We start from the raw sequence: 23,960 nt of genomic DNA, 5'->3' as shown, positions 1-23,960 counted from the left end.
ATTTTTCCCGGAGGCCGGAATGGAGTCGGCAACCTGGAAAACCCGGACCGGATTTTTCCCGGAGGCCGGAATGGAGTCGGCAACCTGGAAAACCCGGACCGGATTTTTTCTTGGAGGCCGGAATGGAGTCGGCAACCTGGAAAACCCGGACCGGATTTTTCCCGGAGGCCGGAATGGAGTCGGCAACCTGGAAAACCCGGACCAGACTTTTCCCGGAGGCCGGAATGGAGTCGGCAACCTGGAAAACCCGGACCGGATTTTTCCCGGAGTCCGGAATGGAGTCGGTAATTTGGAAAACCCGGACCGGATTTTTCCCGGAGGCCGGAATGGAGTCGGCAATTTGGAAAACCCGGACCGGTATTTTCCCGGAGTCCGGAATGGAGTCGGCAACCTGGAAAACCCGGACCGGACTTTTCCCAGAGGCCGGAATGCAGTCGGCAACCTGGAAAACCCGGACCGGACTTTTCCCGGAGTCCGGAATGGAGTCGGCAACCTGGAAAACCCGGACCGGATTTTTTTCCCAGAGGCCGGAATGGAGTCGGCAACCTGGAAAACTCGGACCGGATTTTTCCCGGAGTCCGGAATGGAGTCGGCAACCTGGAAAACCCGGACCGGACTTTTCCCGGAGGCCGGAATGGAGTCGGCAACCTGGAAAACCCGGACCGGATTTTTCCCGGAGGCCGGAATGGAGTCGGCAACCTGGAAAACCCGGACCGGACTTTTCCCGGAGGCCGGAATGGAGTCGGCAACCTGGAAAACCCGGACCGGATTTTTCCCGGAGGCCGGAATGGAGTCGGCAACCTGCAAAACCTGGACCGGATTTTTCCCGGAGGCCGGAATGGAGTCGGCAACCTGGAAAACCCGGACCGGACTTTTCCTGGAGTCCGGAATGGAGTCGGCAACCTGGAAAACCCGGACCGGACTTTTTCCCGGAGGCCGAAATGGAGTCGGCAACCCGGAAAACCCGGACCGGATTTTTCCCGGAGTCCAGAATGGAGTTGGAAATTTGGAAAACACGGACCGGATTTTTCCCGGAGACCGGAATGGAATCGGCTACCTGGAAAACCCGGACCGGATTTTTCCCGGAGGCCGGAATGGAGTCGGTAATTTGGAAAACCCGGACCGGATTTTTCCCGGAGGCCGGAATGGAGTCGGCAACCTGGAAAACCCGGACCGGCCTTTTCCCGGAGGCCGGAATGGAGTCGGCGACCGGGAAAACCCGGTCCGGACTTTTCCCGGAGGCCGGAATGGAGTCGGCAACCTGGAAAACCCGGACCGGATTTTTCCCGGAGGCCGGAATGGAGTCGGCAACCTGGAAAACCCGGACCGGATTTTTCCCGGAGTCCGGAATGGAGTCGGCGACCTGGAAAACCCGGACCGGATTTTTCCTGGAGTCCGGAATGGAGTCGGCAACCTGCAAAACCCGGACCGGCCTTTTCCCGGAGTCCGGAATGGAGTCGGCAACCTGGAAAACCCTGACCGGACTTTTTCCCGGAGGCCAGAATGGAGTCGGTAATTTGGAAAACCCGGACCGGATTTTTCCCGGAGGCCGGAATGGAGTCGGCAACCTGGAAAACCCGGACCGGATTTTTCCCGGAGTCCGGAATGGAGTCGGCAACCTGCAAAACCCGGACCGAATTTTTTCCCACAGTCCGGAATGGATTTGGCAACCTGGAAAACCCGGACCGGATTTTTCCCGGAGTCCGGAATGGAGTCGGCGACCTGGAAAACCTGGACCGGATTTTTTTCCTGAGTCCGGAATGGAGTCGGTAATTTGGAAAACCAGGACCGGATTTTTCCCGGAGGCCAGAATGGAGTCGGCAACCTGCAAAACCCGGACCGGATTTTTTCCCACAGTCCGGAATGGATTTGGCAACCTGGAAAACCCGGACCGGACTTTTCCCGGAGTCCGGAATGGAGTCGGCAACCTGCAAAACCCGGACCGGACTTTTCCCACAGTCCGGAATGGAGTCGGCTACCTGGAAAACCCGGACCGGACTTTTCCCGGAGGCCGGAATGGAGTCGGCAACCTGGAAAACCCGGACCGGATTTTTCCTGGAGTCCGGAATGGAGTCGGTAATTTGGAAAACCCGGACCGGATTTTTCCCGGAGGCCGGAATGGAGTCGATAATTTGGAAAACCCGGACCGGACTTTTTCCTGGAGTCTGGAATGGAGTCGGCAACCTGGAAAACCCGGACCGGATTTTTCCCGGAGTCCGGAATGGAGTCGGCAACCTGGAAAACCCGGACCGGATTTTTCCCGGAGGCCGGAATGGAGTCGGCAACCTGCAAAACCCGGACCGGATTTTTCCCGGAGGCCGGAATGGAGTCGGCAACCTGGAAAACCCGGACCGGATTTTTCCCGGAGGCCGGAATGGAGTCGGCAACCTGGAAAACCCGGACCGGACTTTTCCCGGAGGCCGGAATGGAGTTGGTAATTTGGAAAACCCGGACCGGATTTTTCCCGGAGTCCAGAATGGAGTCGGCAACCTGGAAAACCCGGACCGGATTTTTCCCAGAGGTTGGAATGGAGTCAGCAACCTGCAAAACCCGGACCGGATTTTTCCCGGAGGCCGGAATGGATTTGGCAACCTGCAAAACCCGAACCGGACTTTTTCCCGGAGTCCGGAATGGATTTGGCAACCTGGAAAACCCGGACCGGATTTTTCCCGGAGGCCGGAATGGAGTCGGCAACCTGGAAAACCCCGACCGGATTTTTCCCGGAGTCTGGAATGGAGTCGGCAACCTGGAAAACCCGGACCGGACTTTTCCCGGAGGCCGGAATGGAGTCGGTAATTTGGAAAACCCGGACCGGATTTTTCCCGGAGGCCGGAATGGAGTCGGCAACCTGCAAAACCCGGACCGGATTTTTCCTGGAGTCCGGAATGGAGTCGGCAATTTGGGAAACCCGGACCGGATTTTTCCCGGAGTCCGGAATGGATTTGGCAAGTTGCAAAACCCGGACCGGATTTTTCCCGGAGTCCGGAATGGAGTCGGCAACCTGGAAAACCCGGACCGTACTTTTCCTGGAGTCCGGAATGGAGTCGGTAATTTGGAAAACCAGGACCGGACTTTTCCCGGAGTCCGGAATGGAGTCGGTAATTTGGAAAACCAGGACCGGATTTTTCCGGAGGCCGGAATGGAGTCGGCAACCTGGAAAACCCGGACCGGATTTTTCCCGGAGGCCGGAATGGAGTCGGCAACCTGGAAAACCCGGACCGGACTTTTCCCGGAGGCCGGAATGGAGTCGGCAACCTGCAAAACCTGGACCGGATTTTTCCCGGAGGCCGGAATGGAGTCGGCAACCTGGAAAACCCGGACCGGACTTTTCCTGGAGTCCGGAATGGAGTCGGCAACCTGGAAAACCCGGACCGGACTTTTTCCCGGAGGCCGAAATGGAGTCGGCAACCCGGAAAACCCGGACCGGATTTTTCCCGGAGTCCAGAATGGAGTTGGAAATTTGGAAAACACGGACCGGATTTTTCCCGGAGACCGGAATGGAATCGGCTACCTGGAAAACCCGGACCGGATTTTTCCCGGAGGCCGGAATGGAGTCGGTAATTTGGAAAACCCGGACCGGATTTTTCCCGGAGGCCGGAATGGAGTCGGCAACCTGGAAAACCCGGACCGGCCTTTTCCCGGAGGCCGGAATGGAGTCGGCGACCGGGAAAACCCGGTCCGGACTTTTCCCGGAGGCCGGAATGGAGTCGGCAACCTGGAAAACCCGGACCGGATTTTTCCCGGAGGCCGGAATGGAGTCGGCAACCTGGAAAACCCGGACCGGATTTTTCCCGGAGTCCGGAATGGAGTCGGCGACCTGGAAAACCCGGACCGGATTTTTCCTGGAGTCCGGAATGGAGTCGGCAACCTGCAAAACCCGGACCGGCCTTTTCCCGGAGTCCGGAATGGAGTCGGCAACCTGGAAAACCCTGACCGGACTTTTTCCCGGAGGCCAGAATGGAGTCGGTAATTTGGAAAACCCGGACCGGATTTTTCCCGGAGGCCGGAATGGAGTCGGCAACCTGGAAAACCCGGACCGGATTTTTCCCGGAGTCCGGAATGGAGTCGGCAACCTGCAAAACCCGGACCGAATTTTTTCCCACAGTCCGGAATGGATTTGGCAACCTGGAAAACCCGGACCGGATTTTTCCCGGAGTCCGGAATGGAGTCGGCGACCTGGAAAACCTGGACCGGATTTTTTTCCTGAGTCCGGAATGGAGTCGGTAATTTGGAAAACCAGGACCGGATTTTTCCCGGAGGCCAGAATGGAGTCGGCAACCTGCAAAACCCGGACCGGATTTTTTCCCACAGTCCGGAATGGATTTGGCAACCTGGAAAACCCGGACCGGACTTTTCCCGGAGTCCGGAATGGAGTCGGCAACCTGCAAAACCCGGACCGGACTTTTCCCACAGTCCGGAATGGAGTCGGCTACCTGGAAAACCCGGACCGGACTTTTCCCGGAGGCCGGAATGGAGTCGGCAACCTGGAAAACCCGGACCGGATTTTTCCTGGAGTCCGGAATGGAGTCGGTAATTTGGAAAACCCGGACCGGATTTTTCCCGGAGGCCGGAATGGAGTCGATAATTTGGAAAACCCGGACCGGACTTTTTCCTGGAGTCTGGAATGGAGTCGGCAACCTGGAAAACCCGGACCGGATTTTTCCCGGAGTCCGGAATGGAGTCGGCAACCTGGAAAACCCGGACCGGATTTTTCCCGGAGGCCGGAATGGAGTCGGCAACCTGCAAAACCCGGACCGGATTTTTCCCGGAGGCCGGAATGGAGTCGGCAACCTGGAAAACCCGGACCGGATTTTTCCCGGAGGCCGGAATGGAGTCGGCAACCTGGAAAACCCGGACCGGACTTTTCCCGGAGGCCGGAATGGAGTTGGTAATTTGGAAAACCCGGACCGGATTTTTCCCGGAGTCCAGAATGGAGTCGGCAACCTGGAAAACCCGGACCGGATTTTTCCCAGAGGTTGGAATGGAGTCAGCAACCTGCAAAACCCGGACCGGATTTTTCCCGGAGGCCGGAATGGATTTGGCAACCTGCAAAACCCGAACCGGACTTTTTCCCGGAGTCCGGAATGGATTTGGCAACCTGGAAAACCCGGACCGGATTTTTCCCGGAGGCCGGAATGGAGTCGGCAACCTGGAAAACCCCGACCGGATTTTTCCCGGAGTCTGGAATGGAGTCGGCAACCTGGAAAACCCGGACCGGACTTTTCCCGGAGGCCGGAATGGAGTCGGTAATTTGGAAAACCCGGACCGGATTTTTCCCGGAGGCCGGAATGGAGTCGGCAACCTGCAAAACCCGGACCGGATTTTTCCTGGAGTCCGGAATGGAGTCGGCAATTTGGGAAACCCGGACCGGATTTTTCCCGGAGTCCGGAATGGATTTGGCAAGTTGCAAAACCCGGACCGGATTTTTCCCGGAGTCCGGAATGGAGTCGGCAACCTGGAAAACCCGGACCGTACTTTTCCTGGAGTCCGGAATGGAGTCGGTAATTTGGAAAACCAGGACCGGACTTTTCCCGGAGTCCGGAATGGAGTCGGTAATTTGGAAAACCAGGACCGGATTTTTCCGGAGGCCGGAATGGAGTCGGCAACCTGGAAAACCCGGACCGGATTTTTCCCGGAGGCCGGAATGGAGTCGGCAACCTGGAAAACCCGGACCGGACTTTTCCCGGAGGCCGGAATGGAGTCGGCAACCTGGAAAACCCGGACCGGACTTTTCCCGGAGGCCGGAATGGAGTCGGTAATTTGGAAAACCTGGACGGAATTTTTCCCGGAGGCCGGAATGGAGTCGGCGACCTGCAAAACCCGGACCGGACTTTTCCCAGAGGCTGGAATGGAGTCGGCAACCTGGAAAACCCGGACCGGATTTTTCCCGGAGGCCGGAATGGAGTCGGCAACCTGGAAAACCCCGACCGGATTTTTCCCGGAGTCCGGAATGGATTTGGCAAGTTGCAAAACCCGGACCGGATTTTTCCCGGAGTCCGGAATGGAGTCGGCAACCTTGAAAACCCGGACCGGATTTTTCCCGGAGTCCGGAATGGAGTCGGCAACCTGCAAAACCCGGACCGGACTTTTCCCGGAGGCCGGAATGGAGTCGGCAACCTTGAAAACCCGGACCGGATTTTTCCCGGAGTCCGGAATGGAGTCGGCAACCTGGAAAACCCGGACCAGATTTTTCCCGGAGGCCGGAATGGAGTCGGCAACCTGGAAAACTCGGACCGGATTTTTCCCGGAGGCCGGAATGGAGTCGGTAATTTGGAAAACCCGGACACGACTTTTTCCCGGAGTCCGGAATGGAGTCGGCAACCTTGAAAACCCAGACCGGACTTTTCCCGGAGTCCGGAATGGAGTCGGCAACCTGGAAAACCCGGACCGGACTTTTCCCGGAGGCCGGAATGGATTTGGCAACCTGAAAAACCCGAACCGGACTTTTTCCCGGAGGCCGGAATGGATTTGGCAACCTGGAAAACCCGGACCGGATTTTTCCCGGAGGCCGGAATGGAGTCGGCAACCTGGAAAACCCGGACCGGATTTTTCCCGGAGTCCGGAATGGAGTCGGCAACCTGGAAAACCCGGACCGGACTTTTCCCGGAGGCCGGAATGGAGTCGGCAACCTGGAAAACCCGGACCGGACTTTTTCCCGGAGGCCGGAATGGAGTCGGCAACCTGGAAAACCCGGACCGGACTTTTCCCGGAGGCCGGAATGGAGTCGGCAACCTGGAAAACCCGGACCGGACTTTTCCCGGAGGCCGGAATGGAGTCGGCAACCTGGAAAACCCGGACGGAATTTTTCCCGGAGGCCGGAATGGAGTCGGCGACCTGCAAAACCCGGACCGGACTTTTCCCAGAGGCTGGAATGGAGTCGGCAACCTGCAAAACCCGGACCGGACTTTTTCCCGGAGGCCGGAATGGATTTGGCAACCTGGAAAACCCGGACCGGATTTTTCCCGGAGGCCGGAATGGAGTCGGCAACCTGGAAAACCCCGACCGGATTTTTCCCGGAGTCCGGAATGGATTTGGCAAGTTGCAAAACCCGGACCGGATTTTTCCCGGAGGCCGGAATGGAGTCGGTAATTTGGAAAACCCGAACACGACTTTTTCCCGGAGTCCGGAATGGAGTCGGCAACCTTGAAAACCCGGACCGGACTTTTCCCGGAGGCCGGAATGGATTTGGCAACCTGGAAAACCCGGACCGGATTTTTCCCGGAGGCCGGAATGGAGTCGGTAATTTGGAAAACCCGGACCGGACTTTTTCCTGGAGTCTGGAATGGAGTCGGCAACCTGGAAAACCCGGACCGGATTTTTCCCGGAGTCCGGAATGGAGTCGGCAACCTGGAAAACCCGGACCGGACTTTTCCCGGAGGCCGGAATGGAGTCGGCAACCTGGAAAACCCGGACCGGATTTTTCCCGGAGGCCGGAATGGAGTCGGCAACCCGGAAAACCCGGACCGGACTTTTCCCGGAGGCCGGAATGGAGTCGGGAACCTGGAAAACCCGGACCGGACTTTTCCCGGAGTCCGGAATGGAGTCGGCAACCTGGAAAACCCGGACCGGATTTTTTTCCCAGAGGCCGGAATGGAGTCGGCAACCTGGAAAACTCGGACCGGATTTTTCCCGGAGTCCGGAATGGAGTCGGCAACCTGGAAAACCCGGACCGGACTTTTCCCGGAGGCCGGAATGGAGTCGGCAACCTGGAAAACCCGGACCGGATTTTTCCCGGAGGCCGGAATGGAGTCGGTAATTTGGAAAACCCGGACCGGACTTTTTCCTGGAGTCTGGAATGGAGTCGGCAACCTGGAAAACCCGGACCGGACTTTTCCCAGAGGTTGGAATGGAGTCAGCAACCTGCAAAACCCGGACCGGATTTTTCCCGGAGGCCGGAATGGATTTGGCAACCTGCAAAACCCGAACCGGACTTTTTCCCGGAGTCTGGAATGGAGTCGGCAACCTTGAAAACCCGGACCGGATTTTTCCCGGAGGCCGGAATGGAGTCGGCAACCTGGAAAACCCGGACCGGACTTTTCCCGGAGGCCGGAATGGAGTCGGTAATTTGGAAAACCCGGACCGGATTTTTCCCGGAGGCCGGAATGGAGTCGGCAACCTGCAAAACCCGGACCGGATTTTTCCTGGAGTCCGGAATGGAGTCGGCAATTTGGGAAACCCGGACCGGATTTTTCCCGGAGTCCGGAATGGATTTGGCAAGTTGCAAAACCCGGACCGGATTTTTCCCGGAGTCCGGAATGGAGTCGGCAACCTGGAAAACCCGGACCGGGTTTTTCCTGGAGTCCGGAATGGAGTCGGTAATTTGGAAAACCAGGACCGGATTTTTCCCGGAGGCCGGAATGGAGTCGGCAACCTGCAAAACCCGGACCGGACTTTTCCCGGAGTCCGGAATGGAGTCGGCGATCTGCAAAACCCGGACCGGATTTTTCCCGGAGGCCGGAATGGAGTCGGTAATTTGGAAAACCAGGACCGGATTTTTCCGGAGGCCGGAATGGAGTCGGCAACCTGGAAAACCCGGACCGGACTTTTCCCGGAGGCCGGAATGGAGTCGGTAATTTGGAAAACCCGGACCGGATTTTTCCCGGAGGCCGGAATGGAGTCGGCAACCTGGAAAACCCGGACCGGACTTTTCCCAGAGGCCGGAATGGAGTCGGCAACCTGGAAAACCCGGACCGGACTTTTCCCGGAGGCCGGAATGGAGTCGGTAATTTGGAAAACCCGGACGGAATTTTTCCCGGAGGCCGGAATGGAGTCGGCAACCTGCAAAACCCGGACCGGACTTTTCCCAGAGGCTGGAATGGAGTCGGCAACCTGGAAAACCCGGACCGGATTTTTCCCGGAGTCCGGAATGGAGTCGGCAACCTTGAAAACCCGGACCGGATTTTTCCCGGAGTCCGGAATGGAGTCGGCAACCTGGAAAACCCGGACCAGATTTTTCCCGGAGGCCGGAATGGATTCGGCAACCTGGAAAACCCGGACCGGACTTTTCCCGGAGGCCGGAATGGATTTGGCAACCTGGAAAACCCGGACCGGATTTTTCCCGGAGGCCGGAATGGAGTCGGCAACCCGGAAAACCCGGACCGGATTTTTCCCGGAGGCCGGAATGGAGTCGGCAACCCGGAAAACCCGGACCGGACTTTTCCCGGAGGCCGGAATGGAGTCGGCAACCTGGAAAACCCGGACCGGACTTTTCCCGGAGTCCGGAATGGAGTCGGCAACCTGGAAAACCCGAACCGGATTTTTTTCCCAGAGGCCGGAATGGAGTCGGCAACCTGGAAATCTCGGACCGGATTTTTCCCGGAGTCCGGAATGGAGTCGGCAACCTGGAAAACCCGGACCGGACTTTTCCCGGAGGCCGGAATGGAGTCGGCAACCTGGAAAACCCGGACCGGATTTTTCCCGGAGGCCGGAATGGAGTCGGCAACCTGGAAAACCCGGACCGGACTTTTTCCCGGAGTCCGGAATGGAGTCGGCGACCTGGAAAACCTGGACCGGATTTTTTTCCTGAGTCCGGAATGGAGTCGGTAATTTGGAAAACCAGGACCGGATTTTTCCCGGAGGCCAGAATGGAGTCGGCAACCTGCAAAACCCGGACCGGATTTTTTCCCACAGTCCGGAATGGATTTGGCAACCTGGAAAACCCGGATCGGACTTTTCCCGGAGTCCGGAATGGAGTCGGCAACCTGGAAAACCCGGACCGGATTTTTCCCGGAGGCCAGAATGGATTTGGCAACCTTCAAAACCCGGACCGGATTTTTCCCGGAGGCCGGAATGGAGTCGGCAACCTGGAAAACCCGGACCGGACTTTTCCCTGAGGCTGGAATGGAGTCGGCAACCTGGAAAACCCGGACCGGATTTTTCCCGGAGGCCGGAATGGAGTCGGTAATTTGGAAAACCAGGACCGGATTTTTCCCGGAGTCCAGAATGGATTTGGCAACCTGGATAACCCGGACCGGATTTTTCCCGGAGGCCGGAATGGAGTCGATAATTTGGAAAACCCGGACCGGACTTTTTCCTGGAGTCTGGAATGGAGTCGGCAACCTGGAAAACCCGGACCGGATTTTTCCCGGAGTCCGGAATGGAGTCGGCAACCTGGAAAACCCGGACCGGATTTTTCCCGGAGGCCGGAATGGAGTCGGCAACCTGCAAAACCCGGACCGGATTTTTCCCGGAGTCCGGAATGGAGTCGGCAACCTGGAAAACCCGGACCGGATTTTTCCCAGAGGTTGGAATGGAGTCAGCAACCTGCAAAACCCGGACCGGATTTTTCCCGGAGGCCGGAATGGATTTGGCAACCTGCAAAACCCGAACCGGACTTTTTCCCGGAGTCCGGAATGGATTTGGCAACCTGCAAAACCCGGACCGGATTTTTCCTGGAGTCCGGAATGGAGTCGGCAATTTGGGAAACCCGGACCGGATTTTTCCCGGAGTCCGGAATGGATTTGGCAAGTTGCAAAACCCGGACCGGATTTTTCCCGGAGTCCGGAATGGAGTCGGCAACCTGGAAAACCCGGACCGGATTTTTCCTGGAGTCCGGAATGGAGTCGGTAATTTGGAAAACCAGGACCGGATTTTTCCCGGAGGCCGGAATGGAGTCGGCAATTTGGAAAACCCGGACCGGACTTTTCCCGGAGTCCGGAATGGAGTCGGCGATCTGCAAAACCCGGACCGGATTTTTCCCGGAGGCCGGAATGGATTTGGCAACCTACAAAACCCGGACCGGATTTTTCCCGGAGTCCGGAATGGAGTCGGTAATTTGGAAAACCAGGACCGGATTTTTCCGGAGGCCGGAATGGAGTCGGCAACCTGGAAAACCCGGACCGGATTTTTTCCCGGAGGCCGGAATGGAGTCGGCAACCTGGAAAACCCGGACCGCATTTTTTTCCCAGAGGCCGGAATGGAGTCGGCAACCTGGAAAACCCGGACCGGATTTTTCCCGGAGTCCGGAATGGAGTCGGCAACCTGCAAAACCCGGACCAGATTTTTCCCGGAGTCCGGAATGGAGTCGGCAATTTGGGAAACCCGGACCGGATTTTTCCCGGAGTCCGGAATGGAGTCGGCAACCTGGAAAACCCGGACCGGATTTTTCACGGAGTCCGGAATGGAGTCGGCAACCTGGAAAACCCGGACCGGACTTTTCCCGGAGGCCGGAATGGAGTCGGTAATTTGGAAAACCCGGACCGGACTTTTTCCCGGAGTCCGGAATGGAGTCGGCAACCTGGAAAACCCGGACCGGACTTTTCCCGGAGTCCGGAATGGAGTCGGCAACCTGGAAAACCCGGACCGGATTTTTCCTGGAGTCCGGAATGGAGTCGGTAATTTGGAAAACCAGGACCGGATTTTTCCCGGAGGCCGGAATGGAGTCGGCAATTTGGAAAACCCGGACCGGACTTTTCCCGGAGTCCGGAATGGAGTCGGCGATCTGCAAAACCCGGACCGGATTTTTCCCGGAGGCCGGAATGGATTTGGCAACCTACAAAACCCGGACCGGATTTTTCCCGGAGTCCGGAATGGAGTCGGTAATTTGGAAAACCAGGACCGGATTTTTCCGGAGGCCGGAATGGAGTCGGCAACCTGGAAAACCCGGACCGGACTTTTCCCGGAGTCCGGAATGGAGTCGGCGACCTGGAAAACCCGGACCGGATTTTTCCCGGAGGCCGGAATGGAGTCGGTAATTTGGAAAACCCGGACCGGACTTTTTCCCGGAGTCCGGAATGGAGTCGGCAGCCTTGAAAACCCGGACCGGATTTTTCCCGGAGTCCGGAATGGAGTCGGCAACCTGGAAAACCCGGACCGGACTTTTCCTGGAGGCCGGAATGGATTTGGCAACCTGAAAAACCCGAACCGGACTTTTTCCCGGAGGCCGGAATGGAGTCGGTAATTTGGAAAACCCGGACCGGACTTTTCCCGGAGTCCGGAATGGAGTCGGCAACCTGGAAAACCCGGACCGGATTTTTTCCCGGAGGCCGGAATGGAGTCGGCAACCTGGAAAACCCGGACCGCATTTTTTTCCCAGAGGCCGGAATGGAGTCGGCAACCTGGAAAACCCGGACCGGATTTTTCCCGGAGTCCGGAATGGAGTCGGCAACCTGCAAAACCCGGACCAGATTTTTCCCGGAGGCCGGAATGGAGTCGGCAATTTGGGAAACCCGGACCGGATTTTTCCCGGAGTCCGGAATGGAGTCGGCAACCTGGAAAACCCGGACCGGATTTTTCCCGGAGGCCGGAATGGAGTCGGGAACCTGGAAAACCCGGACCGGACTTTTCCCGGAGTCCGGAATGGAGTCGGCGATCTGCAAAACCCGGACCGGATTTTTCCCGGAGGCCGGAATGGATTTGGCAACCTGCAAAACCCGAACCGGACTTTTTCCCGGAGTCCGGAATGGAGTCGGCAACCTGGAAAACCCGGACCGGATTTTTCCAGCAGTCCGGAATGGAGTCGGCAACCTGGAAAACCCGGACCGGATTTTTCCCGGAGTCCGGAATGGAGTCGGCAACCTGGAAAACCCGGACCGGATTTTTCCCGGAGGCCGGACTGGAGTTGGTAATTTGGAAAACCCGGACCGGACTTTTCCCAGAGGCTGGAATGGAGTCGGCAACCTGCAAAACCCGGACCGGATTTTTCCCGGAGTCCGGAATGGAGTCGGCAACCTGGAAAACCCGGACCGGACTTTTCCCGGAGGCCGGAATGGAGTCGGCAACCTGGAAAACCCGGACCGGATTTTTCCCGGAGGCCGGAATGGAGTCGGCAACCTGCAAAACCCGGACCGGACTTTTCCCGGAGGCCGGAATGGAGTCGGCAACCTGGAAAACCCGGACCGGACTTTTCCCGGAGGCCGGAATGGAGTCGGTAATTTGGAAAACCAGGACCGGATTTTTCCCGGAGGCCGGAATGGAGTCGGCAATTTGGAAAACCCGGACCGGACTTTTCCCGGAGTCCGGAATGGAGTCGGCGACCTGCAAAACCCGGACCGGACTTTTCCCAGAGGCTGGAATGGAGTCGGCAACCTGGAAAACCCGGACCGGATTTTTCCCGGAGGCCGGAATGGAGTCGGTAATTTGGAAAACCCGGACCGGATTTTTCCCGGAGTCCGGAATGGATTTGGCAACCTGGAAAACCCGGACCGGATTTTTCCCGGAGGCCGGAATGGAGTCGGCAACCTGCAAAACCCGGACCGGATTTTTCCCGGAGGCCGGAATGGAGTCGGCAACCTGGAAAACCCGGACCGGACTTTTCCCGGAGGCCGGAATGGAGTCGGCAACCTGGAAAACCCGGACCGGAATTTTCCCGGAGGCCGGAATGGAGTCGGTAATTTGGAAAACCCGGACCGGATTTTTCCCGGAGTCCGGAATGGAGTCGGCAACCTGGAAAACCCGGACCGGATTTTTCCCAGAGGTTGGAATGGAGTCAGCAACCTGCAAGACCCGGACCGGAATTTTCCCGGAGGCCGGAATGGAGTCGGTAATTTGGAAAACCCGGACCGGATTTTTCCCGGAGGCCGGAATGGAGTCGGCAACCTGCAAAACCCGGACCGGATTTTTCCTGGAGTCCGGAATGGAGTCGGCAATTTGGGAAACCCGGACCGGATTTTTCCCGGAGGCCGGAATGGATTTGGCAACCTACAAAACCCGGACCGGATTTTTCCCGGAGTCCGGAATGGAGTCGGCAACCTGGAAAAGCCGGACCGGACTTTTCCCGGAGTCCGGAATGGAGTCGGTAATTTGGAAAACCCGGACCGGACTTTTCCCGGAGTCCGGAATGGAGTCGGCAACCTGGAAAACCCGGACCGGATTTTTCCCGGAGTCCGGAATGGAGTCAGTAATTTGGAAAACCCGGACCGGATTTTTCCCGGAGGCCGGAATGGAGTCGGCAATTTGGAAAACCCGGACCGGATTTTTCCCGGAGGCCGGAATGGAGTCGGCAACCTGGAAAACCCGGACCGGATTTTTCCCGGAGGCCGGAATGGAGTCGGCAACCTGGAAAACCCGGACCGGATTTTTTCTTGGAGGCCGGAATGGAGTCGGCAACCTGGAAAACCCGGACCGGATTTTTCCCGGAGGCCGGAATGGAGTCGGCAACCTGGAAAACCCGGACCAGACTTTTCCCGGAGGCCGGAATGGAGTCGGCAACCTGGAAAACCCGGACCGGATTTTTCCCGGAGTCCGGAATGGAGTCGGTAATTTGGAAAACCCGGACCGGATTTTTCCCGGAGGCCGGAATGGAGTCGGCGACTTGCAAAACCCGGACCGGATTTTTCCCGGAGGCCGGAATGGAGTCGGCAACCTGGAAAACCCGGACCGGATTTTTCCCGGAGTCCGGAATGGAGTCGGCAACCTGGAAAACCCGGACCGGATTTTTCCCGGAGGCCGGAATGGAGTCGGCAACCTGGAAAACCCGGACCGGACTTTTCCCGGAGGCCGGAATGGAGTCGGCAACCTGGAAAACCCGGACCGGATTTTTCCCGGAGGCCGGAATGGAGTCGGCAACCTGCAAAACCTGGACCGGATTTTTCCCGGAGGCCGGAATGGAGTCGGCAACCTGGAAAACCCGGACCGGACTTTTCCTGGAGTCCGGAATGGAGTCGGCAACCTGGAAAACCCGGACCGGACTTTTTCCCGGAGGCCGAAATGGAGTCGGCAACCCGGAAAACCCGGACCGGATTTTTCCCGGAGTCCAGAATGGAGTTGGAAATTTGGAAAACACGGACCGGATTTTTCCCGGAGGCCGGAATGGAGTCGGCAACCTGGAAAACCCGGACCGGATTTTTCCCGGAGTCCGGAATGGAGTCGGCAACCTGCAAAACCCGGACCGAATTTTTTCCCACAGTCCGGAATGGATTTGGCAACCTGCAAAACCCGGACCGGACTTTTCCCACAGTCCGGAATGGAGTCGGCTACCTGGAAAACCCGGACCGGACTTTTCCCGGAGGCCGGAATGGAGTCGGCAACCTGGAAAACCCGGACCGGATTTTTCCTGGAGTCTGGAATGGAGTCGGCAACCTGGAAAACCCGGACCGGATTTTTCCCGGAGTCCGGAATGGAGTCGGCAACCTGCAAAACCCGGACCGGATTTTTCCCGGAGGCCGGAATGGAGTCGGCAACCTGGAAAACCCGGACCGGATTTTTCCCGGAGGCCGGAATGGAGTCGGCAACCTGGAAAACCCGGACCGGACTTTTCCCGGAGGCCGGAATGGAGTTGGTAATTTGGAAAACCCGGACCGGATTTTTCCCGGAGTCCAGAATGGAGTCGGCAACCTGGAAAACCCGGACCGGATTTTTCCCAGAGGTTGGAATGGAGTCAGCAACCTGCAAAACCCGGACCGGATTTTTCCCGGAGGCCGGAATGGATTTGGCAACCTGCAAAACCCGAACCGGACTTTTTCCCGGAGTCCGGAATGGATTTGGCAACCTGGAAAACCCGGACCGGATTTTTCCCGGAGGCCGGAATGGAGTCGGCAACCTGGAAAACCCCGACCGGATTTTTCCCGGAGTCCGGAATGGATTTGGCAAGTTGCAAAACCCGGACCGGATTTTTCCCGGAGTCTGGAATGGAGTCGGCAACCTTGAAAACCCGGACCGGATTTTTCCCGGAGGCCGGAATGGAGTCGGCAACCTGGAAAACCCGGACCGGACTTTTCCCGGAGGCCGGAATGGAGTCGGTAATTTGGAAAACCCGGACCGGATTTTTCCCGGAGGCCGGAATGGAGTCGGCAACCTGCAAAACCCGGACCGGATTTTTCCTGGAGTCCGGAATGGAGTCGGCAATTTGGGAAACCCGGACCGGATTTTTCCCGGAGTCCGGAATGGATTTGGCAAGTTGCAAAACCCGGACCGGATTTTTCCCGGAGTCCGGAATGGAGTCGGCAACCTGGAAAACCCGGACCGTACTTTTCCTGGAGTCCGGAATGGAGTCGGTAATTTGGAAAACCAGGACCGGACTTTTCCCGGAGTCCGGAATGGAGTCGGTAATTTGGAAAACCAGGACCGGATTTTTCCGGAGGCCGGAATGGAGTCGGCAACCTGGAAAACCCGGACCGGACTTTTCCCGGAGTCCGGAATGGAGTCGGCGACCTGGAAAACCCGGACCGGATTTTTCCCGGAGGCCGGAATGGAGTCGGCAACCTGGAAAACCCGGACCGGACTTTTCCCGGAGGCCGGAATGGAGTCGGCAACCTGGAAAACCCGGACCGGACTTTTCCCGGAGGCCGGAATGGAGTCGGTAATTTGGAAAACCTGGACGGAATTTTTCCCGGAGGCCGGAATGGAGTCGGCGACCTGCAAAACCCGGACCGGACTTTTCCCAGAGGCTGGAATGGAGTCGGCAACCTGGAAAACTCGGACCGGATTTTTCCCGGAGTCCGGAATGGAGTCGGCAACCTGCAAAACCCGGACCGGACTTTTCCCGGAGGCCGGAATGGAGTCGGCAACCTTGAAAACCCGGACCGGATTTTTCCCGGAGTCCGGAATGGAGTCGGCAACCTGGAAAACCCGGACCAGATTTTTCCCGGAGGCCGGAATGGAGTCGGCAACCTGGAAAACTCGGACCGGATTTTTCCCGGAGGCCGGAATGGAGTCGGTAATTTGGAAAACCCGGACACGACTTTTTCCCGGAGTCCGGAATGGAGTCGGCAACCTTGAAAACCCAGACCGGACTTTTCCCGGAGTCCGGAATGGAGTCGGCAACCTGGAAAACCCGGACCGGACTTTTCCCGGAGGCCGGAATGGATTTGGCAACCTGAAAAACCCGAACCGGACTTTTTCCCGGAGGCCGGAATGGATTTGGCAACCTGGAAAACCCGGACCGGATTTTTCCCGGAGACCGGAATGGAGTCGGCAACCTGGAAAACCCGGACCGGATTTTTCCCGGAGTCCGGAATGGAGTCGGTAATTTGGAAAACCCGGACCGGACTTTTTCCTGGAGTCTGGAATGGAGTCGGCAACCTGGAAAACCCGGACCGGATTTTTCCCGGAGTCCGGAATGGAGTCGGCAACCTGGAAAACCCGGACCGGACTTTTCCCGGAGGCCGGAATGGAGTCGGCAACCTGGAAAACCCGGACCGGACTTTTTCCCGGAGGCCGGAATGGAGTCGGCAACCTGGAAAACCCGGACCGGACTTTTCCCGGAGGCCGGAATGGAGTCGGCAACCTGGAAAACCCGGACCGGACTTTTCCCGGAGGCCGGAATGGAGTCGGCAACCTGGAAAACCCGGACGGAATTTTTCCCGGAGGCCGGAATGGAGTCGGCGACCTGCAAAACCCGGACCGGACTTTTCCCAGAGGCTGGAATGGAGTCGGCAACCTGGAAAACCCGGACCGGACTTTTTCCCGGAGGCCGGAATGGATTTGGCAACCTGGAAAACCCGGACCGGATTTTTCCCGGAGGCCGGAATGGAGTCGGCAACCTGGAAAACCCCGACCGGATTTTTCCCGGAGTCCGGAATGGATTTGGCAAGTTGCAAAACCCGGACCGGATTTTTCCCGGAGGCCGGAATGGAGTCGGTAATTTGGAAAACCCGAACACGACTTTTTCCCGGAGTCCGGAATGGAGTCGGCAACCTTGAAAACCCGGACCGGACTTTTCCCGGAGTCCGGAATGGAGTCGGCAACCTGAAAAACCCGAACCGGACTTTTTCCCGGAGGCCGGAATGGATTTGGCAACCTGGAAAACCCGGACCGGATTTTTCCCGGAGGCCGGAATGGAGTCGGTAATTTGGAAAACCCGGACCGGACTTTTTCCTGGAGTCTGGAATGGAGTCGGCAACCTGGAAAACCCGGACCGGATTTTTCCCGGAGTCCGGAATGGAGTCGGCAACCTGGAAAACCCGGACCGGACTTTTCCCGGAGGCCGGAATGGAGTCGGCAACCTGGAAAACCCGGACCGGATTTTTCCCGGAGGCCGGAATGGAGTCGGCAACCCGGAAAACCCGGACCGGACTTTTCCCGGAGGCCGGAATGGAGTCGGGAACCTGGAAAACCCGGACCGGACTTTTCCCGGAGTCCGGAATGGATTTGGCAAGTTGCAAAACCCGGACCGGATTTTTCCCGGAGTCCGGAATGGAGTCGGCAACCTGGAAAACTCGGACCGGATTTTTCCCGGAGTCCGGAATGGAGTCGGCGACCTGGAAAACCCGGACCGGACTTTTCCCGGAGTCCGGAATGGAGTCGGCGACCTGGAAAACCCGGACCGGATTTTTCCCAGAGGTTGGAATGGAGTCAGCAACCTGCAAAACCCGGACCGGACTTTTCCCGGAGGCCGGAATGGAGTCGGTAATTTGGAAAACCCGGACCGGATTTTTCCCGGAGGCCGGAATGGAGTCGGCAACCTGCAAAACCCGGACCGTACTTTTCCTGGAGTCCGGAATGGAGTCGGTAATTTGGAAAACCAGGACCGGACTTTTCCCGGAGTCCGGAATGGAGTCGGTAATTTGGAAAACCAGGACCGGATTTTTCCCGGAGGCCGGAATGGAGTCGGCAACCTGGAAAACCCGGACCGGACTTTTCCCGGAGTCCGGAATGGAGTCGGCGACCTGGAAAACCCGGACCGGATTTTTCCCGGAGGCCGGAATGGAGTCGGCAACCTGGAAAACCCGGACCGGACTTTTCCCGGAGGCCGGAATGGAGTCGGCAACCTGGAAAACCCGGACCGGACTTTTCCCGGAGGCCGGAATGGAGTCGGTAATTTGGAAAACCTGGACGGAATTTTTCCCGGAGGCCGGAATGGAGTCGGCGACCTGCAAAACCCGGACCGGACTTTTCCCAGAGGCTGGAATGGAGTCGGCAACCTGGAAAACCCGGACCGGATTTTTCCCGGAGGCCGGAATGGAGTCGGCAACCTGGAAAACCCCGACCGGATTTTTCCCGGAGTCCGGAATGGATTTGGCAAGTTGCAAAACCCGGACCGGATTTTTCCCGGAGTCCGGAATGGAGTCGGCAACCTTGAAAACCCGGACCGGATTTTTCCCGGAGTCCGGAATGGAGTCGGCAACCTGCAAAACCCGGACCGGATTTTTCCCGGAGGCCGGAATGGAGTCGGCGACCTGGAAAACCCGGACCGGATTTTTCCCGGAGGCCGGAATGGAGTCGGCAACCTTGAAAACCCGGACCGGATTTTTCCCGGAGTCCGGAATGGAGTCGGCAACCTGGAAAACCCGGACCAGATTTTTCCCGGAGGCCGGAATGGAGTCGGCAACCTGGAAAACTCGGACCGGATTTTTCCCGGAGGCCGGAATGGAGTCGGTAATTTGGAAAACCCGGACACGACTTTTTCCCGGAGTCCGGAATGGAGTCGGCAACCTTGAAAACCCAGACCGGACTTTTCCCGGAGTCCGGAATGGAGTCGGCAACCTGGAAAACCCGGACCTGACTTTTCCCCGAGGCCGGAATGGATTTGGCAACCTGAAAAACCCGAACCGGACTTTTTCCCGGAGGCCGGAATGGATTTGGCAACCTGGAAAACCCGGACCGGATTTTTCCCGGAGGCCGGAATGGAGTCGGCAACCTGGAAAACCCGGACCGGATTTTTCCCGGAGTCCGGAATGGAGTCGGCAACCTGGAAAACCCGGACCGGACTTTTCCCGGAGGCCGGAATGGAGTCGGCAACCTGGAAAACCCGGACCGGACTTTTTCCCGGAGGCCGGAATGGAGTCGGCAACCTGGAAAACCCGGACCGGACTTTTCCCGGAGGCCGGAATGGAGTCGGCAACCTGGAAAACCCGGACCGGACTTTTCCCGGAGGCCGGAATGGAGTCGGCAACCTGGAAAACCCGGACGGAATTTTTCCCGGAGGCCGGAATGGAGTCGGCGACCTGCAAAACCCGGACCGGACTTTTCCCAGAGGCTGGAATGGAGTCGGCAACCTGCAAAACCCGGACCGGACTTTTTCCCGGAGGCCGGAATGGATTTGGCAACCTGGAAAACCCGGACCGGATTTTTCCCGGAGGCCGGAATGGAGTCGGCAACCTGGAAAACCCCGACCGGATTTTTCCCGGAGTCCGGAATGGATTTGGCAAGTTGCAAAACCCGGACCGGATTTTTCCCGGAGGCCGGAATGGAGTCGGTAATTTGGAAAACCCGAACACGACTTTTTCCCGGAGTCCGGAATGGAGTCGGCAACCTTGAAAACCCGGACCGGACTTTTCCCGGAGTCCGGAATGGAGTCGGCAACCTGAAAAACCCGAACCGGACTTTTTCCCGGAGGCCGGAATGGATTTGGCAACCTGGAAAACCCGGACCGGATTTTTCCCGGAGGCCGGAATGGAGTCGGTAATTTGGAAAACCCGGACCGGACTTTTTCCTGGAGTCTGGAATGGAGTCGGCAACCTGGAAAACCCGGACCGGATTTTTCCCGGAGTCCGGAATGGAGTCGGCAACCCGGAAAACCCGGACCGGACTTTTCCCGGAGGCCGGAATGGAGTCGGGAACCTGGAAAACCCGGACCGGACTTTTCCCGGAGTCCGGAATGGAGTCGGCAACCTGGAAAACCCGGACCGGATTTTTTTCCCAGAGGCCGGAATGGAGTCGGCAACCTGGAAAACTCGGACCGGATTTTTCCCGGAGTCCGGAATGGAGTCGGCAACCTGGAAAACCCGGACCGGACTTTTCCCGGAGGCCGGAATGGAGTCGGCAACCTGGAAAACCCGGACCGGATTTTTCCCGGAGGCCGGAATGGAGTCGGTAATTTGGAAAACCCGGACCGGACTTTTTCCTGGAGTCTGGAATGGAGTCGGCAACCTGGAAAACCCGGACCGGACTTTTCCCAGAGGTTGGAATGGAGTCAGCAACCTGCAAAACCCGGACCGGATTTTTCCCGGAGGCCGGAATGGATTTGGCAACCTGCAAAACCCGAACCGGACTTTTTCCCGGAGTCTGGAATGGAGTCGGCAACCTTGAAAACCCGGACCGGATTTTTCCCGGAGGCCGGAATGGAGTCGGCAACCTGGAAAACCCGGACCGGACTTTTCCCGGAGGCCGGAATGGAGTCGGTAATTTGGAAAACCCGGACCGGATTTTTCCCGGAGGCCGGAATGGAGTCGGCAACCTGCAAAACCCGGACCGGATTTTTCCTGGAGTCCGGAATGGAGTCGGCAATTTGGGAAACCCGGACCGGATTTTTCCCGGAGTCCGGAATGGATTTGGCAAGTTGCAAAACCCGGACCGGATTTTTCCCGGAGTCCGGAATGGAGTCGGCAACCTGGAAAACCCGGACCGGGTTTTTCCTGGAGTCCGGAATGGAGTCGGTAATTTGGAAAACCAGGACCGGATTTTTCCCGGAGGCCGGAATGGAGTCGGCAACCTGCAAAACCCGGACCGGACTTTTCCCGGAGTCCGGAATGGAGTCGGCGATCTGCAAAACCCGGACCGGATTTTTCCCGGAGGCCGGAATGGAGTCGGTAATTTGGAAAACCAGGACCGGATTTTTCCGGAGGCCGGAATGGAGTCGGCAACCTGGAAAACCCGGACCGGACTTTTCCCGGAGGCCGGAATGGAGTCGGTAATTTGGAAAACCCGGACCGGATTTTTCCCGGAGGCCGGAATGGAGTCGGCAACCTGGAAAACCCGGACCGGACTTTTCCCAGAGGCCGGAATGGAGTCGGCAACCTGGAAAACCCGGACCGGACTTTTCCCGGAGGCCGGAATGGAGTCGGTAATTTGGAAAACCCGGACGGAATTTTTCCCGGAGGCCGGAATGGAGTCGGCAACCTGCAAAACCCGGACCGGACTTTTCCCAGAGGCTGGAATGGAGTCGGCAACCTGGAAAACCCGGACCGGATTTTTCCCGGAGTCCGGAATGGAGTCGGCAACCTTGAAAACCCGGACCGGATTTTTCCCGGAGTCCGGAATGGAGTCGGCAACCTGGAAAACCCGGACCAGATTTTTCCCGGAGGCCGGAATGGATTCGGCAACCTGGAAAACCCGGACCGGACTTTTCCCGGAGGCCGGAATGGATTTGGCAACCTGGAAAACCCGGACCGGATTTTTCCCGGAGGCCGGAATGGAGTCGGCAACCTGGAAAACCCGGACCGGATTTTTCCCGGAGGCCGGAATGGAGTCGGCAACCCGGAAAACCCGGACCGGACTTTTCCCAGAGGCCGGAATGGAGTCGGCAACCTGGAAAACCCGGACCGGACTTTTCCCGGAGTCCGGAATGGAGTCGGCAACCTGGAAAACCCGAACCGGATTTTTTTCCCAGAGGCCGGAATGGAGTCGGCAACCTGGAAATCTCGGACCGGATTTTTCCCGGAGTCCGGAATGGAGTCGGCAACCTGGAAAACCCGGACCGGACTTTTCCCGGAGGCCGGAATGGAGTCGGCAACCTGGAAAACCCGGACCGGATTTTTCCCGGAGGCCGGAATGGAGTCGGCAACCTGGAAAACCCGGACCGGACTTTTTCCCGGAGTCCGGAATGGAGTCGGCGACCTGGAAAACCTGGACCGGATTTTTTTCCTGAGTCCGGAATGGAGTCGGTAATTTGGAAAACCAGGACCGGATTTTTCCCGGAGGCCAGAATGGAGTCGGCAACCTGCAAAACCCGGACCGGATTTTTTCCCACAGTCCGGAATGGATTTGGCAACCTGGAAAACCCGGATCGGACTTTTCCCGGAGTCCGGAATGGAGTCGGCAACCTGGAAAACCCGGACCGGATTTTTCCCGGAGGCCAGAATGGATTTGGCAACCTTCAAAACCCGGACCGGATTTTTCCCGGAGGCCGGAATGGAGTCGGCAACCTGGAAAACCCGGACCGGACTTTTCCCTGAGGCTGGAATGGAGTCGGCAACCTGGAAAACCCGGACCGGATTTTTCCCGGAGGCCGGAATGGAGTCGGTAATTTGGAAAACCAGGACCGGATTTTTCCCGGAGTCCAGAATGGATTTGGCAACCTGGATAACCCGGACCGGATTTTTCCCGGAGGCCGGAATGGAGTCGATAATTTGGAAAACCCGGACCGGACTTTTTCCTGGAGTCTGGAATGGATTTGGCAACCTGGAAAACCCGGACCGGATTTTTCCCGGAGTCCGGAATGGAGTCGGCAACCTGGAAAACCCGGACCGGATTTTTCCCGGAGGCCGGAATGGAGTCGGCAACCTGCAAAACCCGGACCGGATTTTTCCCGGAGTCCGGAATGGAGTCGGCAACCTGGAAAACCCGGACCGGATTTTTCCCGGAGGCCGGAATGGATTTGGCAACCTGCAAAACCCGAACCGGACTTTTTCCCGGAGTCCGGAATGGATTTGGCAACCTGCAAAACCCGGACCGGATTTTTCCTGGAGTCCGGAATGGAGTCGGCAATTTGGGAAACCCGGACCGGATTTTTCCCGGAGTCCGGAATGGATTTGGCAAGTTGCAAAACCCGGACCGGATTTTTCCCGGAGTCCGGAATGGAGTCGGCAACCTGGAAAACCCGGACCGGATTTTTCCTGGAGTCCGGAATGGAGTCGGTAATTTGGAAAACCAGGACCGGATTTTTCCCGGAGGCCGGAATGGAGTCGGCAATTTGGAAAACCCGGACCGGACTTTTCCCGGAGTCCGGAATGGAGTCGGCGATCTGCAAAACCCGGACCGGATTTTTCCCGGAGGCCGGAATGGATTTGGCAACCTACAAAACCCGGACCGGATTTTTCCCGGAGTCCGGAATGGAGTCGGTAATTTGGAAAACCAGGACCGGATTTTTCCGGAGGCCGGAATGGAGTCGGCAACCTGGAAAACCCGGACCGGATTTTTTCCCGGAGGCCGGAATGGAGTCGGCAACCTGGAAAACCCGGACCGGATTTTTCCCGGAGTCCGGAATGGAGTCGGCAACCTGCAAAACCCGGACCAGATTTTTCCCGGAGTCCGGAATGGAGTCGGCAATTTGGGAAACCCGGACCGGATTTTTCCCGGAGTCCGGAATGGAGTCGGCAACCTGGAAAACCCGGACCGGATTTTTCACGGAGTCCGGAATGGAG

The sequence above is a fragment of the Cyanistes caeruleus genome, chromosome 2 (genome assembly GCF_971803275.1).
Source record: "Cyanistes caeruleus chromosome 2, bCyaCae1.hap1.1, whole genome shotgun sequence".
Lineage (NCBI taxonomy): Eukaryota > Metazoa > Chordata > Aves > Passeriformes > Paridae > Cyanistes > Cyanistes caeruleus.
The sequence above is the reverse complement of the archived record's forward strand: the minus strand, read 5'-3'. Positions refer to the sequence as shown.